General features: G+C 36.8%; 1 protein-coding gene across 12 annotated transcripts in view; it reads right to left on the bottom strand.

The window, feature by feature from the left end:
- The window catches only part of LOC136847412 (uncharacterized), a 654742-nt gene that overhangs the window by 44431 nt on the left and 592860 nt on the right, over positions 1-17451 (bottom strand). The window lies entirely within an intron of this gene.

Below are 17451 nucleotides of genomic sequence, written 5' to 3'. Positions count from 1 at the left end.
GAAACAGTAACTGTCGGGGAGAAAAATAGCTATGCTAACTAGATAATCATAAGTGCTGTGGGGAAAATACATGTGCTCAATAGGAAATTACAAAAGCTTCAAGGGGAAAACCAGTGCGCAACACGAAATTGTAAATGCATAGAGGAAAAATACCTGGGATCTATGGAAAATAGTAACTGCTTAAGCGAAAGATATTTGCGCTCAATACAAAACAGTAACTGGTTCGGGAAAAAAAATGCCTATTCTCAATTAGAAAATTGTAACTGTATAGGAGGAACAATACCTGTACTCAGTAGGAAACTGTAAATGTTTATGGGAAAATACCTGTGCTCCACATGAAACTGTAAATGCTTAGAGGAAAAATACCTGGGCTCAACAGAAAACTGTAACTTCTTTGACAAAAAATGTCTGTGCTCAAAGGAAACTGCAACTGCTTAAGAGAAAAATATCTGCGCACAATACAAAATTTCAACTATTTACGCCAAAAAACCTGCGAAAAATAAGAAATTGTAATTGCTTAGGTGAAAAATACTTGCGTTCGATAGAAAATTGCAACTGCTTGGGGAAAATACCTGAGTTCAATATAAAACTGCAACTGCTTAGGAAAAATACTTGTGTGATCAACAGAAAATTTTAAGTGCTTAGACAAAAAATACATGTGCTCATTAGGATATTGTAAATGCTTAGGCAAAGAGAAAAATTTACGAGGGCTCAATAGTAATCATAGGTTCTTAGGAGAAAAATACTTGGTCCCTGTAGGAAGTTGCAGCTGCTTACGCAAAAAATATCTTTCCTAAATAGGATACTGCAACTGATTAAGCAAAAACAAAAACAAAAAATCTGTGCTCAATAGGAAACTGTAACTGCTTATGGTACAAATACTTGTGCTCAACAGAAAATCGTAAATGCTTAGGCACTAAACGCCTGTGCTCAATATGAACTTATAGGTTCTTCTTAGAAAAATACTTGTGCTCCACAGCAATTGCAACTACTAGGTGAAATATACCCGTGCCCAATAGGTTACTGTATGTGCTTGAGTAAAAAAGTCCTATACTCCACAGTAAACCATAACTGCTTATGGATAAAATACCTGTGCTCAACAGGGTGTTGTAAGTGCTTAGGCAAAATCTCCGGTGTTCAATAGGAAATTGTATCTGCTTAGGGAGAGAAATGCTTTCGCTCAACACGAAAATTGAACCCGCTTCACTAAAAATAATTATTAGTTCATAGGAAAGATATACCTACTATCAATAGGAAATTGTAATTACTTATGCAAAAAATACCAGTGCTCAATAGGAAATTGTAATTGCTTAGGCAAAAATACCTCTGTTCAATAGGAAACTGTAACTGCTTAGGCAAAAATACCTGTGTTCAATAGGGAATTGTAGCTGCTTTGGCAAAATACCTGTGCTCAATAGGAAATTGTAACTGCTTAGGCAAAAATACCTGTGCGCAATAGGAAATTGTAACTGCTTGGGCAAAAATACCTGTGCTCAACAGGAAATTGTAGCTGCTTACGCAAAAATACCTGTGTTCAATAGCAAATTGTAACTGCTTAGGCAAAAATACCTGTGCGCAATAGGAAATTGTAACTGCTTGGGCAAAAATACCCGTGCTCAACAGGAAATTGTAGCTGCTTACGCAAAAATACCTGTGTTCAATAGCAAATTGTAACTGCTTAGGCAAAAATACCTGTGCGCAATAGGAAATTGTAACTGCTTGGGCAAAAATACCTGTGCTCAACAGGAAATTGTAGCTGCTTATGCAAAAGTACCTGTGCTCAATAGCAACTTGTAACTGCTTAGGCAAAAATACCTGTGCGCAATATGAAATTGTAACTGCTTAGGTAAAAATACCTGTGCTCAATAGAAATTGTATCTGTTTAGTCAAAAATACCGACGTCTAGTGGCCAACATTCTCAGTAAGACTTAACTATGAATGGAAAATTTACTGTGTATATCTTTGAAATATATTAAAATCTTAGTTAGAATCTTCAAATTAAAACTATAGAGAGAGAGAGAGAGAGAGAGAGAGAGAGAGAGAGAGAGAGAGAGAGAGAGAGAGAGAGAGAGAGAGAGAAAGCAATGAGAAGTATAACGTATAAAATAAAATTGCAAGAAAAACTGTCCTCCGAAATATCACTTTATTTGACAAATCGGCAAAAGGCAATGACGTCAAAGAGACCGTAATGAGACAAAATAAAAATAAGTATAAAAACAAGAATTGCAAGAAAAAAATATCATTCTTCTTCTTTTAACTGTCCGATGCCTTCTTTGAAGGACTTTTGATTTGGCTTTGGGGTAGACCGTCTCAATCGGCTGCCCTGCCTGACATAGACCCCGGTCGTATGTTACATGTATCATACCAGACCCAACGCCCTTTCTTCCCAGCAGCGAGAAGTTGTTGCGCGGGTAGGTCGAGAGTTCGAGACGTGTGAGATGTTTGTTATGTTTTTAGAATCGGACGGATGTTTATCCGTTGATTACATACATAATCCCGGGACGGATAGCAAAGTGTCCGCAACGCCCAGTTGCCCATTCTGCTATAAGACCTGAGGACGATACAGAGAGAGAGAGAGAGAGAGAGAGAGAGAGAGAGAGAGAGAGAGAGAGAGAGAATATATAACGTATGTGCGTAGCAGCACAAATGCAATGACGTCAAAGAGACCGTAACGAAACAAAATAAAAATAAGCATAAAAATAAGAATTGCAAGGAAAACTCTCTTCCTCCAAAATATCATTTTATTCGACAAATCGGACGGAAGTTTAGACTGCAACGTCCAGTTGCCCATTCTGCTATAAGACCCGAGGACGATACAGAGAGAGAGAGAGAGAGAGAGAGAGAGAGAGAGAGAGAGAGAGAGAGAGAGAGAGTATAACGTATGTGCGTAGCAGCACAAATGCAATGACGTCAAAGAGACCGTAATGAGACAAAATAAAAATAAGTATAAAAATAAGAATTGCAAGAAAAACTGTCCTCCTCCGAAATATCACTTTATTCGACAAATCGGACGGAAGTTTAGACGGCAACGTCCAGTTGCCCATTCTGCTATAAGGCCCGAGGACGATAGAGAGAGAGAGAGAGAGAGAGAGAGAGAGAGAGAGAGAGAGAGAGAGAGAGAGAGAGAGAATATATAACGTATGTGCGTAGCAGCACAAATGCAATGACGTCAAAGAGACCGTAACGAAACAAAATAAAAATAAGCATAAAAATAAGAATTGCAAGAAAAACTGTCTTCCTCCAAAATATCATTTTATTCGACAAATCGGACGGAAGTTTAGACGGCAACACCCAGTTGCCCATTCTGCTATAAGACCGAGGAAGAGAGAGAGAGAGAGAGAGAGATGATAAGGAATACTGATACAGTTGAGACGGAATATCAAATGATGACGGAGAGAGAGAGAGAGAGAGAGAGAGAGAGAGAGAGAGAGAGAGAGAGAGAGAGAGAGAGAAGCGTCACACTTCTTTGAAGTTAAATGTCATAGGTCGTCCCCTAGTGGTTTGAGGGATGGGGTTGGGTGGGGCTTGGGGAAGGGTGATTAAGAGGAACAGTGTGAGGAGGAGGAAAAAGCTCATAAAACATCTAAATGTACTCCTAGCAAGTATAGCTACACCCGGCTGCACCGAACTTCATCCACCTTACTAACAGTGAAAGTAATTTTTTTTTCCTTAAACGGAGGTTAGTCTGTACCCGAAGGTTACTCTCCTTCTAGACTAGGCGGTATCCACAATTTATAAGTTTTGACGAGACAATCATTCCCCATTGTTACTCTTTATCTGTAAAAATTTTTCTATTGTTGCTAAATTTCATGTCACCAAATTTTATTGTACATTTTAATTTTTCTTTCAGTAACTTTATATCGCAGCACAGGTATCTGTGCTATAATTTTATAGTTGTAAATGAATTATAAACGCCTTCGATCTTTTTAATCACAAGTGACATACAGCACTAATATTCATACACTATTCCTTAATAATAATAATAATAATAATAATAATAATAATAATAATAATAATACATACATACATACATACATACATACATACATACATACATACATACATACATACACACACGTTCATAACGTCCGATTTCATATATTATCTAACTCACAAACAGGATCCACTTATGTGGGTCATGGTCGTAAAAGTGTCTTAAGAGGTCCTATTTAGACACCAACCGAAGGAAGTAAAAAAAAAAAAAAAATACAAACAAAAAATTAACCGGAACACGGTGGGCAAACTTTTGGGCATCTGATTATACCCGGCTCGCTTACATCGGCAGGTAAGAACGGGATGGGTATATATTGCGCCTTCTGGACGTGCCAGGTCTTGACCTGACATCCGGTCTTGCCCCGTGGGAAATTTGAAAGATGAAGGCATGTCCTGCTTCTCTCTCTCTCTCTCTCTCTCTCTCTCTCTCTCTCTCTCCCTGTGTCCAAAACCATTTAGATTTACAGCAAGTTGATTGTACACATTAGTCACACCCCTCAAGGAAGACGGCTACCGTGGAAAAGGAACGTTTGATATCAGGATGTAATGTTTGGTAAGATTACTACTACTACTACTACTACTACTACTACTACTACTACTACAATGGAATAACGATGAGGACAACGACGACGAAGCTGATATTGGTAAAATTCCTATCACTATCATTAACTTTCAATTCTCTCGTTAGTATGAATAGTTTTGATACAAGATCTTGAAAAGTTAAACGATGCCTTGAGCTGAATTTCTTTCCTCAATAAGCTTTTAAGGACGTCAGAAAGGCTACAATAATCAATTAAAAACATGTTCCTTTATGATGTACAAGAAAAAATAGAATTACAACAACACTGGCTGAAAAATTAATGAAAAGTAAAACTTCAAATATCTGAGTATCGTCGTGACAAATTTAATTTACAAAATAATGAAGATTCACCCCTAACCAACACACCCTTCTCATATTAACCAGCGGCAAAGCAAGCATTGATAACTTCAGCAGAGAGAGAGAGAGAGAGAGAGAGAGAGAGAGAGAGAGAGAGAGAGAGAGAGAGAGAGAGAGAGAGAGAGAGAGAGAGAATTATTTTCATTCGTGTTCAATTAAGCTGAACTTTTCGTTGGATAAATTACTTCATTAAACTAAAATGCAGGTTCTGACAACCTACACACACACTCATGTTCAAATTCAAATGTGAAATCGCATATTGTCTTTGCCACTTCGAAATAACTAATGCTTTGGATTCCCGGATTTTTTTGATAACTGGATCTTGCTGAGTAACTGAATTACTGCTACTTTCACTATCACTGGATACACTTACTTTTGTACGCATGAATCTAAACGGGAAATCCATAAAGAGTTTCTTACCTTTCCAGGTGAGATTGTGACTCAAGCATGTTAGAGTGAGGCTGTCCTACAAACAATGCCAGGAAGACGGGATTGTGGGTTACGACAACCTCACTGTTGTTCGTATTATTATTATTATTATTATTATTATTATTATTATTATTATTATTATTATTATTATTATTATTATTGGAGCGAATGCAGAGTGAGGGGTCGGGGCTACTGTAGTAGGCATTTCTATAAAAGGGTAGACTATTTAAGAGGGAATATGACCTAACCAGACTCACATTTATCTAACCTAACCTTAGAAGTCATGCCCTAGCCTGGCAGTGGATACACCTCCCCCCACCCTGGACGTCCCCCAAATAAGCCACACTCTGCATTCTACAATTATTATTATTATTATTATTATTATTATTATTATTTCCTTTCATCCTATTCAACAAATAAGAATAAAGTCTGAAAATTCACCACACACGTCTTCGATTTTACATTTCACCCACACCAATTAAAACAGGAACGTCCAAAAATACCCACAGCCTCGAAAATAGTTTTCTGAAAGAAATTACCGAAGTCATATTAAAGAAAAAAAGCAAATCATTAACACTAATTACGAAAGCGAACTAAATACCCGACTCTGAATCCGCCATCAATCTCTGGTGAATTGCTTTGTTCGACCCAACAAAGGTTGCAGATTCTGTAACTCAATCATCACGTTATGTAATTATTTCGGTTAATGAACCTCAATGCTTGCTTTTTTCGGGTCTCTCTCTCTCTCTCTCTCTCTCTCTCTCTCTCTCTCTCTCTCTCTCTCTCTCTCTCTTTTCGCTTAACAAAGGACAGGTCTCTTGCAGAACTCTTTCTTATCTTTAATGAAAGCTTTGTAACTGCTTCAACACTGTATACATAATGAATAGTATAGCGTCAGCTAAGGGTTATATTAATTGCAAAATATATAATACACTTCCACAGAGAAACACCTGTATATTCACACAGTAAAACTCTCTCTCTCTCTCTCTCTCTCTCTCTCTCTCTCTCTCTCTCTCTCTCTCTCTATATCTGTATATATATATATATATATATATATATATATATATATATATATATATATATATATATATATATATATATATATATATATATATATATATATATATATATATATATATATATATATATATATATATATATATATATATATATATATATATATATATATATATATGACCTAGACGAAAATACACAACAGTGCTCGTAAAATCCCAAACGGGCAGATGGTCAAAAGAAACATGTAATTCAGGATGCCGGGAACCATCTGCGTCCTTGGAGGAGGAATGCCAAGGAGGACCGTCGGCGTAGTCTTTCATCAAATGCCGCGTTCGAGGGAGGAGGGGAGGAGGGAGGAGGAGGAGGAATTGCATGACTCGGCCTCCAGGATCTAGGTTCCTCTGGAGGAGGGGCGCGGCGTCAAATGAATTTTTGATGGTCCTTTTGGGAAGACCTCCCAGTGAGATAAGGAAACTGTTTCATAACAACAGAAATAATAATAATAATAATAATAATAATAATAATAATAATAATAATAATAATAATAATAATAATAATAACTGCAGCAGAAAGACTGGCAACAACAGTACCTTAAGGAATGCTATTCACAATAATAAAAACAAGTAAACATTAACAGTAAATAGTTACAACGAGTTAAAGGGATTAGGATGTCTCAAAGACTTATTAGTCCATCCGAGGAGACATCATGTGCTCACTTATCTCTAGGAGTCGTTTTACTGTTCATTCAGTGTTCTAATAATTCTGTCCAGCTTTCTTTTAAACTCTTCCACACAGTTGCTATTGACAACTTCTGGCGGCAGTTTATTCCATGACGTTATCGCTGTTTTTGTTGTGAAACCAAGAGCCAACATCAACATCCTCTTCTAAGACCTGGTATGCACAACTGAAATATTTTCCCTTTAACGTCACATTAAACCTCACTCATTGAAAAAATACGAAAATGCTACCGGGTAAGTCGGGGTCTCATCCAGGCAGAGTCACAATAGAACCTGTTCGAGTTAAAAAGACAAAATCCTGGAGTTTTCATCATGAGTCAGTGGGGAGATAGGTGATGGGTAGAGGAGTTGGGTGTGACTGGGCGCTCAGCTAAAGATAATGAATTAGTTTTAATTTCCTCAGTTTCGACATGATCAAAATCGGGGAAATACCAAGGCAAGACGACACCTCGTATTCTCAAACGACGAGAGAGAGAGAGAGAGAGAGAGAGAGAGAGAGAGAGAGAGAGAGAGAGAGAGAGATCAGACGACAAGAGAGAAAGTGACATAAAGAGAGAACTTTCCAACGACGAGAGAGAGAGAGAGAGAGAGAGAGAGAGAGAGAGAGAGAGAGAGAGAGAGAGAGAGAGAGAGAGAGAGAGAGGTTCACTTCTTTAAATTCACACACATTTCTAGGACACATGGGGAGAACATATCAAATACTTCGGTTTACAAGGAAGAGAGAACATGTCATCAGCGATTTCTGAAACCTGTTTCGGGACCAATCTCAATAAAAAGTGGTTTTATAATTAAACTCTTTGTAAATCACTTTAAATCATACAAGGAAACGCAAGCCCTCTCGTCATTTTCATTGACGATTAAGAAATGAATGTAGCACATGTAGTTTTTTTTTTCTTTTTTTTTTTGGAAAGTTTGGGGACTTGTGTTCATGACCATGTGCTATAACTAAACAAACAATAATTAAAGCCCGCACATCAAACTCAAGCTCACAAAAATTTATAATAGATCTTTTTGTATGTTTGGGAGACAAGAAAAACAAACCAGTTACCTGCTCTGTAACTCTGGCGCACATTGTCACACTCACACAAACACTCACGATGCTGTATACAGTATATGTTACAGGCAGATAGAGAAACCAGGCATTTCACGAACTGACTGAAATTTTAGGCAGATAGCGAAATGCACTTAGGGACATTTGATCCCCAGGGCTAGTACTAAACACGGCTGAAGTACATTTGACCCCTCAAAGGGCTAGTACTAAACACGGTGAAACAGTGTAGGTAAGTCAGTGTCTCGCCGTGTTTAGTACTAGCCCCTGGGGGAGTCAAATGTCCCTGAGCGCATTCCGCTAACTGCCTGAAATTTCAGGCAGTTCGTGAAATGCCTGGTTTTGCTATCTGCCTGTATATATATATATATATATATATATATATATATATATATATATATATATATATATATATATATATATATATGTATATATTTCTTGTATGGCATCAATCCTATATCATGATGATGAATAGATTATTTGACTAAAGGATATAATTATACAACAATGGGAAATACGAATGTAGGTACATAGGAGCCCTTTAAACTGAGAATTAACAAAAAACTCATTCCACGGACTTTTTGAGTTTTTCCGTGTGAAAAACAACCACTTTGAAAACTTCAGCGACACACGTCAGTTCATCCGTGCAGAAATAAGATCAACTGTGTTAACAATAACAATTTCCAAGGTGTACCTTAATTAATTTACTTCAATTAATCACTCTACCCTGCTTGATATATCTAAAAAAAAAATCGTTCCATCTCGCTATCTTTCTTTACCAACCTAACTATCCACACACACACACACATACACACGTGCACTAGTGAATCCAGAAAAATTTCATGGTGGGGGCACCAATTTTCATATTATACACACACACACACCAACAAACACTGTGACACACATATATATAAAGTATATATATACATATACGTATATACACAATATATTTATATATATATATATATATATATATATATATATATATATATATATATATATATATATATATATATATTACTTCTTTAGTAGATTTTTACTTTTCCCATTTTTATATTTCTCACTTATGTTATTATTATCTAAATCTTCAATATTATTATTCTGTCATTATTTTTCATGGGGGCACGTGTCCAGGTGCCCACGCCCCCATCCCCATGGATCCGATGGTGCACGCGTGTTCACGCGAATTTTCAGTATACAAATATAGTCACACGATCATCCATACACATAATTATTAAGTTTCATTCATATTACCTAGTTCTTATAAAGTTACATAAACAAAACAAAAACAAGCCAGCACACCTGACACACAGTACATATGGGACATTACAATCTACAAACATAAACTGAAAACATGCTCATAAGGGGGAAAAAACCTTGACGTTCTATAGATGACTAAAAAGAAACTGGACGTCTTCAACAGGAATGAACTAGATCAACTGTAGGTTCTAGCGCTGAAAAAGAAAAACTGGTACGAGTCCTTAGCGATCTCTGAAGGACACTGGGGTTCGGTTACTTCAGGCCTCAGCGAATTTCACCTAATCAGTAATATCTTACGAGAAGTTAGTTTTCGTTATATATGTATGTATACACATATATATTATATATATACACAGTATATATATATAATATGTGTGTGTGAGTGTGTGTGCGTGTGTGATTGTATGTGTGTCCTATTGTAAAACTACTACCCTACCTAAACTAATTACAGATTTAATATGAAATAAAAAAAAATACCTTTACCATTAAGGAGTCCATTCCTGACGTCAGCTTCTGACCTTTTGTGTATTCTGACGCGCCTAAGAACACCAGATTCTTTATAACACATACACACACACATATATATGTATAAAACATAGATATATGAACACACACACACACACACACACACACACACACACACATATATATATATATATATATATATATATATATATATACACGTATAGTTTTTTACGATATGCATTTTTTTCTTGCCAATACTATCTATCTATCCGTCAGGCGGTCCATAAATATTTCTTTGAATGGCAACAGCAGACAAACCTCGTGCATAATATATACAGACAACAAATCATGGCCGATCAAGTCTACAAACTGTCCTCCATCAAGAAGCGAGTTCTTACGGTCAGAGACGTCCCAAGGCAACCAAGAATCCAAAAGGCCAGTGAGAGTCCACAAACGAAAAGAAAATGAAGATCTCCGGTAATAGAACTGTTTTCTGAAAGTGAAAGAACGGTTTCTGCGGACTGCAAGTCTCTCTCTCTCTCTCTCTCTCTCTCTCTCTCTCTCTCTCTCTCTCTCTCTCTCTCTCTCTCTCCAAGTAGGAGTTTATTTATCTATATATATATGTATATATATATGTATGCATGTATATATACACATATATATACACATATATATTATATATATGTATGTATGTATATATATATATATATATATATATATATATATATATATATATATATATATATATATATATATATATATATATATATATATATATATATATATGATACTCACTATTTTTGTACTATTTTTGTACGTTAGCAGAGCTCAATTTGCGGTATTTTGCGGCATTTTCCGAATCTCCGCGGCGGTGATAATTCGAATTTTTTTTAATTCTTCTCTTTTTTTTGTCTCAAGTCTGTCCAGAAAAACAGAAAAAAAAGGTATTGGCCTTCTGGCATGCCTCTTTCTTACGTCAATGCAGTCGATCCCTAATCCAGCCAAATTTAGGCATGATCGCATAAGGGTTATCTATGACAAAAAAAAAAAAAAAAAAATTCGTACTTAACACTAGCAAAGATGCAAGCTTAACTTATGCCACATACGACTGGTTAAATAAATCCTGCTATTACAAAACAAATAGTCATTTCTTACGGCTTATCAAGAAAAAATTTGTTTGCACAACTAAACGGAAAAAAAGGCATTAAAAACCACCAACTAACAAATAAACGACCAACAAAGCAACAAACACGCAATAAACTTTGGTTAGAATACATGGAGACTACTAGACAGAGCACCTTGAGATAAATAATAATAAAAACCCTTTCCTTCTCATGGTCCAATATAAGAGGTTGCTTGAAGGAACGCACCTTGAGTAAAACACATAACTGCTCTTATTGGTCTCCGCGTCCTCGGAAGTGATATAAGTAGGTCAGTAGGTACGGTTGGCCACCCCCATCATTTCTGACAGAGCTAAGTGGGATGACATGCAAATCAATGGCTCTGTTGCCATGCAGACTCATTAATCATTTGAGGAAGAGGATGAAGTGTACTACTACGATGCAGAATCGTTAATCACCAGGAGAGAGAGAGAGAGAGAGAGAGAGAGAGATGGGGTACACATTCGTAGTGCAATTAACGTTATCGAAAATGACAATCATGTGAAAATCGCATTCAATAAGAAGGGCAAATCTCCCTCACACGTAAAGAAAAAACAAACAAACTGATGGCCTTCAGTATTAATATCGAGATATGCTCCAGTAGGAGCCAGATGATGCTACCTTTAGACCTAAAACTAGTCTCAGGCTTACAAGGCCCTTCCAAGGGTCCTTCCATACATATCGCAAATCAAATTATAAAACGACCTCTACCTTTTTTTTTTTTTTTTTGTAGTACAGTGAAACTGGCTTTATATCAGCACGGAATCTTGGGCTCTCCAGTAGTTAGACTGCAAACTAAATTTAAATTGTGACAACCTTTAGAATGATAAAAGAGGATATCACCTAATCATGATCTACTGGCAAGTTACAGCCCTAGCAAGTTGGGCCCTGGCATTTGAGAAAATTTCGCAACAAAATCTTTATTATTCTAAGCACATCGGTTTGATGTGCTATAATGAAATAAAATACAAAAATGAACAGGTTGCGACAGATATATGTTAGATCTAATGTCAACCAGATTACAGAATGGAGGTGGTAAACGGAAGTAAAAATCTGAAATTATTTGGTACATCGGTTCCCAAGTGCTGAAATGAATATCAGGCAACATAATGACAATGAATATATTCAGAAAAGAACTAACAGCAATAAAACTGATATTGACAACAAAAACAAATTCAGTCAACCAGACAATGCCATTAATAAATCCATCTGAATGCCAAGACAGCATATTCCCCTAACCATTAGTCTTTTAAGGGAAAGACCCGAACGGGCCTATTCTTCCTTTCAAGCGACCCTAATCAACTTAACAAGGAGGCCAAAAGCCTCTTAAAAGAGGAAAGGGCTAATGACCGCCCGATCCATAAAAAACAAACTAATCCGCTGAGTATATCGGGTTTTGGCGTTGGCAGTATTGTCTCTCTCTCTCTCTCTCTCTCTCTCTCAGGCAAACAGAGAGAACCACACAGATACACACATTCTTGATCTACTAAAAAGAACTTGAGGGTATTAAAGTCGTACTTTAACCCTTGCCCAACGGATTTCTCTCTCTCTCTCTCTCTCTCTCTCTCTCTCTCTCTCTCTCTCTCTCTCTCTCTCTCTCTCAGAAGACTAAAAAAATTATGATAAAGGATAAAAGGAGTACAACTTGTGGAAGCAAGCAGAAATACGATGCTTATGCAATCTAACCTTTGCCCGAAAAATTAACTGCCTCCAACATTCGATTAACAGTTACACTGTACTCAATCGTCGTACAGGATTACTTTAGCTAGTTTGTAATTACATTCACAGAGCTTCACAATGAAACACTCCTCAGTAATTAGTGGCCCTTTATTGTCCTAAGTGGACTCAGAATATAACTATGAAATGGATCATGTTTCTGATATCTAGTTTTTAGATGAAATCGTAGTCGTGTCCTTATCTTCATCTGTCTGTCTCTCTATCTATCTATACATATATATATATATATATATATATATATATATATATATATATATATATATATATATATATAATATATCTATCTATCAATACATATGTATGTGTGTATGTGTGTGTATTTATCGCCTATTACCCTTCTAGTTTAACTCATACTCTCAAACAGATCAAAGATAAATATAAATATGCAACACGATTTTTTCGTGGCGTTTTGCCAATATTTTATTTTACTCGTATATTGCGATAAATATCATCAACAACACACATGCTGGACAACAATTTTATTGTTCCATTTTTACATCCAACCACCCAAACAATTTATTGATTTTTGGACAGATTCAAGACACTATGGTCTTTCTCCAAATGGATACGCTATGGAAAGATCGAAGGCACTGTTTGATTCCAGAGACAGGCAAAGTACGGAAATGAATGACTCCTCCTTAAGAAGAAGAAGAAAAAAAACAAGCCAAGGGAGGACGCCCACAAAGTAAAAAAAAATGGGGGGGGGGTTACAGAGCGCCGGAATCTAGATTTTTCATTCCACTTCACAGTTTTACTTTAGAGCTTTAGTATTCTCTCTCTCTCTCTCTCTCTCTCTCTCTCTCTCTCTCTCTCTCTCTCTCTCTCCACACGCAAACACACACACAACCGTACACAGAACCTATTCACAAGCCCACCCAGAAGCATGCAAGCAATCATGTTCAACTACAATACATTTGCAATCTATCAGAGATTCCACAACCAACAAATGCCTCACTCATGTAATAGACCGTGAACATTTTTGCTTGTTAAACTTCCTGTACACAAAAAAATGACAAATTCCAGGGCAGTTTAAGGCTTATCTGAAAGTCCTCAGCTGCTTTTATTTTTACTTTTTTATGCTTTTTTCCGTCTTTCTGGATTCAAGGCCACGCCACCTTCGACTGAGCCGAGGCGGCCGGCTTTTTGGTGAGCTAGTTCCTTCTCTGCCACAGACAGATGCATGCAAGAGCTTAAAACAACTCGACAATACAAACCGCTTGAAAGCGACTGTAATTCGTTTTTAAAACTGTAGAAGAGGCATGACCTCTTAATTTCAACTTGTGAAGATCGAGGAAGGACAATGAATCTAACAGGCAACCACCAAGATCATATCCAGGATTCTGAATAGGACTGAAAATTTAGAGAGAAAAAAATGCGTACTCTATCGTACGTGACTCAACAGGGTGAGTCAATCGTAGTATTAAATATTACTCATCTTAAACTCAAACAGGCACACAAATACCGTATAACAGCAGCACAGACGCACTTGCGGACACAAATTCATTCTGAAATTCTGTTTCGTTGTTCACTAGAAACCTCCTGGAATCCGACATGACAAGACTCCGTCTCGCTGATTCAAACTATTCTTCATGGTGAGCTCGATGCAATTTAAGAGTACCAGAGGGCAACTTACAAGACAATGGCGAGACTCAGCAGTCGAACCTCCTGTGAATGTTTGCCTTAAAAGCTCTGAGTGTTGCTTGTGGGCAACCTCAAGGAAGACATCGTACTTCAATCCAGTACATAAGCTATTCGTATTAGATGTACGGTACCTTCCTTTTTTTTTATACAGTAATAGGTGACGTAATGTAATCTGTGCTTGTTAGTGGGAAAGACAGAAGCTTAATCCAAACTCATAGCCGTTATCAATAAAGTAAACATTCATTCACACATATAAATTACTGTGACGAAGTAACACAAGGTACCGACACACCATTATATTAGATTATTGCAAGCAAATCTAAAATAAGACAGGCAGCGTGTGTGTGTGTGTGTGTGTGTGTGCGTGCGTGTGTGTGTGTGTGTGTGTGAGAGAGAGAGAGAGAGAGAGAGAGAGAGAGAGAGAGAGAGAGAGAGAGAGAGAGAGAGAGAATTATTTGGACAAAAGCCTTTGTATCCCCCCACGCCTAATTCAGCCTCATACCCCTGATACTTCTCATCCCCACAGCATCCTAAGAGGATTTACCGAATTCCTCCTTACCGGCGAACCACTTCCCCCTAAACCCCCACCCCACGTGTGCCTTATACAACCCTCTATGAACTACAGGTCAGGTCTTCACCTTGTTGTCGTGATTCACGTCCCTGCCATTTTCGGGGTCCTTTGGCATGCAACAGATTGATAGAAAGAAGGTTTGGACGTTCGCAGTCTCTCTCTCTCTAAACTGATTTTTTATGTGAACAAGCACTGAAGTAGGTTGCGGATAATAATCTTCAGTCTAACCGAACAATAAAACGAATTAAGAGCCAAATACACCCAATTATCTCTCTCTCTCTCTCTCTCTCTCTCTTTCTCTCAACACGAGCCTTGAAGGGATACCTTATTACAAATATACTGTCACTACCTTGAGGTGACAACTCATGGAGGACACTTCAGTTTGAACTGCACGTGTTGCAATCACGTGATTGGGAGTTAACATTTTTTTTTTATGGAAATCCCCTGAAATACTCTGCCACTAAAATACCTTGCGACCTTTCGAAAAATGCACATGCTGCACACATGCATTTATACATATATATATATATATATATATATATATATATATATATATATATATATATATATAAATATATACATATAAGTATATATATGTATATATTTATATAAGTATGTATGTATACATATATATGCACACAAGTGAATGTTTGTATATTTGTTTGCCCACTATAGAAATCTGAACCGCTTGACAGACCCAGGCAAAATTTTGCACACAGCCTCTATGTTACCCCAGAAAGGTTTATAACTCAAAATCAAACCCCTAAACCGTGACAGACATGCAGACGCAGACAAAACAAATGAAATTTTCGTTTGTACGTCACCTTTTCCTTCAGTTTTCTGGGTTTATTCCCATTTTTCACCTGACACTCCACCTTTTCTTCCCAGTGCTGCCAGATGTATGATTAACCAATATAATAAATCCAAATCCCCTATAACATCAATTTTCTACCAGAATTTATGTGGAATTTGATCATAATTTATGAAAATTATTAATATAATTGTTTAGTGCCTCAATAAAATCAACACTGAAAGCCTATATCAGTTTAAATGTGGTTTACAATCCTTGCCCTGGAAAAAAGTAACAGACCAAATGCTTCTGTGCTAGACCTACCTCCTCATTAAAAAATTACTTGCAACGAAATTACCAACTTTTTTCACTATTCATTTTAAGCCAAACGTATCTTAATCATACCTTTCAAATAAAATACAAATTCTTAAGTACGCTGTGGTATCACCATCATCATAACTAATTACTTAATCCAAAAAAAACCAAACTTTGTAGTTATGGGCACAACACAACTTTGGAGATCAAAAAATAATTCATCGACGAGACGAAAGAACCCCATCACCATCCGCGCATGTGTATTAGCAGACGAAATGCTTCCGTGATAAAACTACCCCCATTAAAAAATTACTCGAGACAAAATTACCACATTTTTTCAGTGTTCATCTTAAGCCAGACGTATCTTAATTATAACTTGGCAATAAAATACAAATTCTTAAGTACCTTGAAGTACTGCCATCACCATATCTAAGTACTTAATCCACTAAAAAATCACCATTTATTGACAATTTCTATATTAGACCATTCAGACTTCGGCCTACACTTTCCCTCAAAACATCAAAGGAAACTGAAATGCGTTCGTTAACACGTACAGGAAACCGAAAACAGTTGCAGCTCTTTTTACGGCATCTAAAATTACAATTGTGATAATAATTTAATATTTATATAGCAAACAGACACTATCTTAAGTAGCTGTTGGCTAAGACTGACGTCAACGTGCGATATTTCTTTTTTGATTCGTTTAAATGCGAATTTCCTCATTAATTCATTCGATTTTCTTCGTTTTTACTCTCGGAATTCGCTACAACCACTGCTTTGTGACGTTACGGTGACGTATTCCTTACAAAGTTGGTTTAGATGAGGTCTGAAATTAATTATCGTGTAGTTAGGCAATACCGCCACCACGCACACCAACTTCACCATACTACCTTTACCAAACGTTCTCTCTCTTTCTCTCTCTCTCTCTCAAGGCATCACTCAAACAATCTGGAGCGGAATTTAGCTATGAGGTTTTTAACTACTGCAAGTAAATTCATGCTTGTAATCTCTCTCTCTCTCTTTATCTCTCTTTCTCATTTATAAATTTCCTTTATGAATGGGGTTAAATACCAAGTCATACTAGAAAAAACCCGACAGTATTTGCCACTGCAAGTCAATCATTCTCTCTCTCTCTCTCTCTCTCTCTCTCTCTCTCTCTCTCTCTCTCTCTCTCTCTCTCTTTCTTTCTTTCTTTCTTTCTTTCACCATTTTAATCAGATAAGTGCCAGGATATATGTATACATGTATATATCATGTTTATTTAAAGTAATAATGAATTCAAGACAGAATTATTCATCAAAGGAAAGAAAAGTATTTTCAATGATAGTACAAAACAAATAAAGGGATGAGG

This window comes from Macrobrachium rosenbergii, chromosome 16 (genome assembly GCF_040412425.1).
Source record: "Macrobrachium rosenbergii isolate ZJJX-2024 chromosome 16, ASM4041242v1, whole genome shotgun sequence".
Taxonomy (NCBI): Eukaryota; Metazoa; Arthropoda; class Malacostraca; order Decapoda; family Palaemonidae; genus Macrobrachium; species Macrobrachium rosenbergii.
This window is presented reverse-complemented; position numbering and strand designations above follow the sequence as displayed.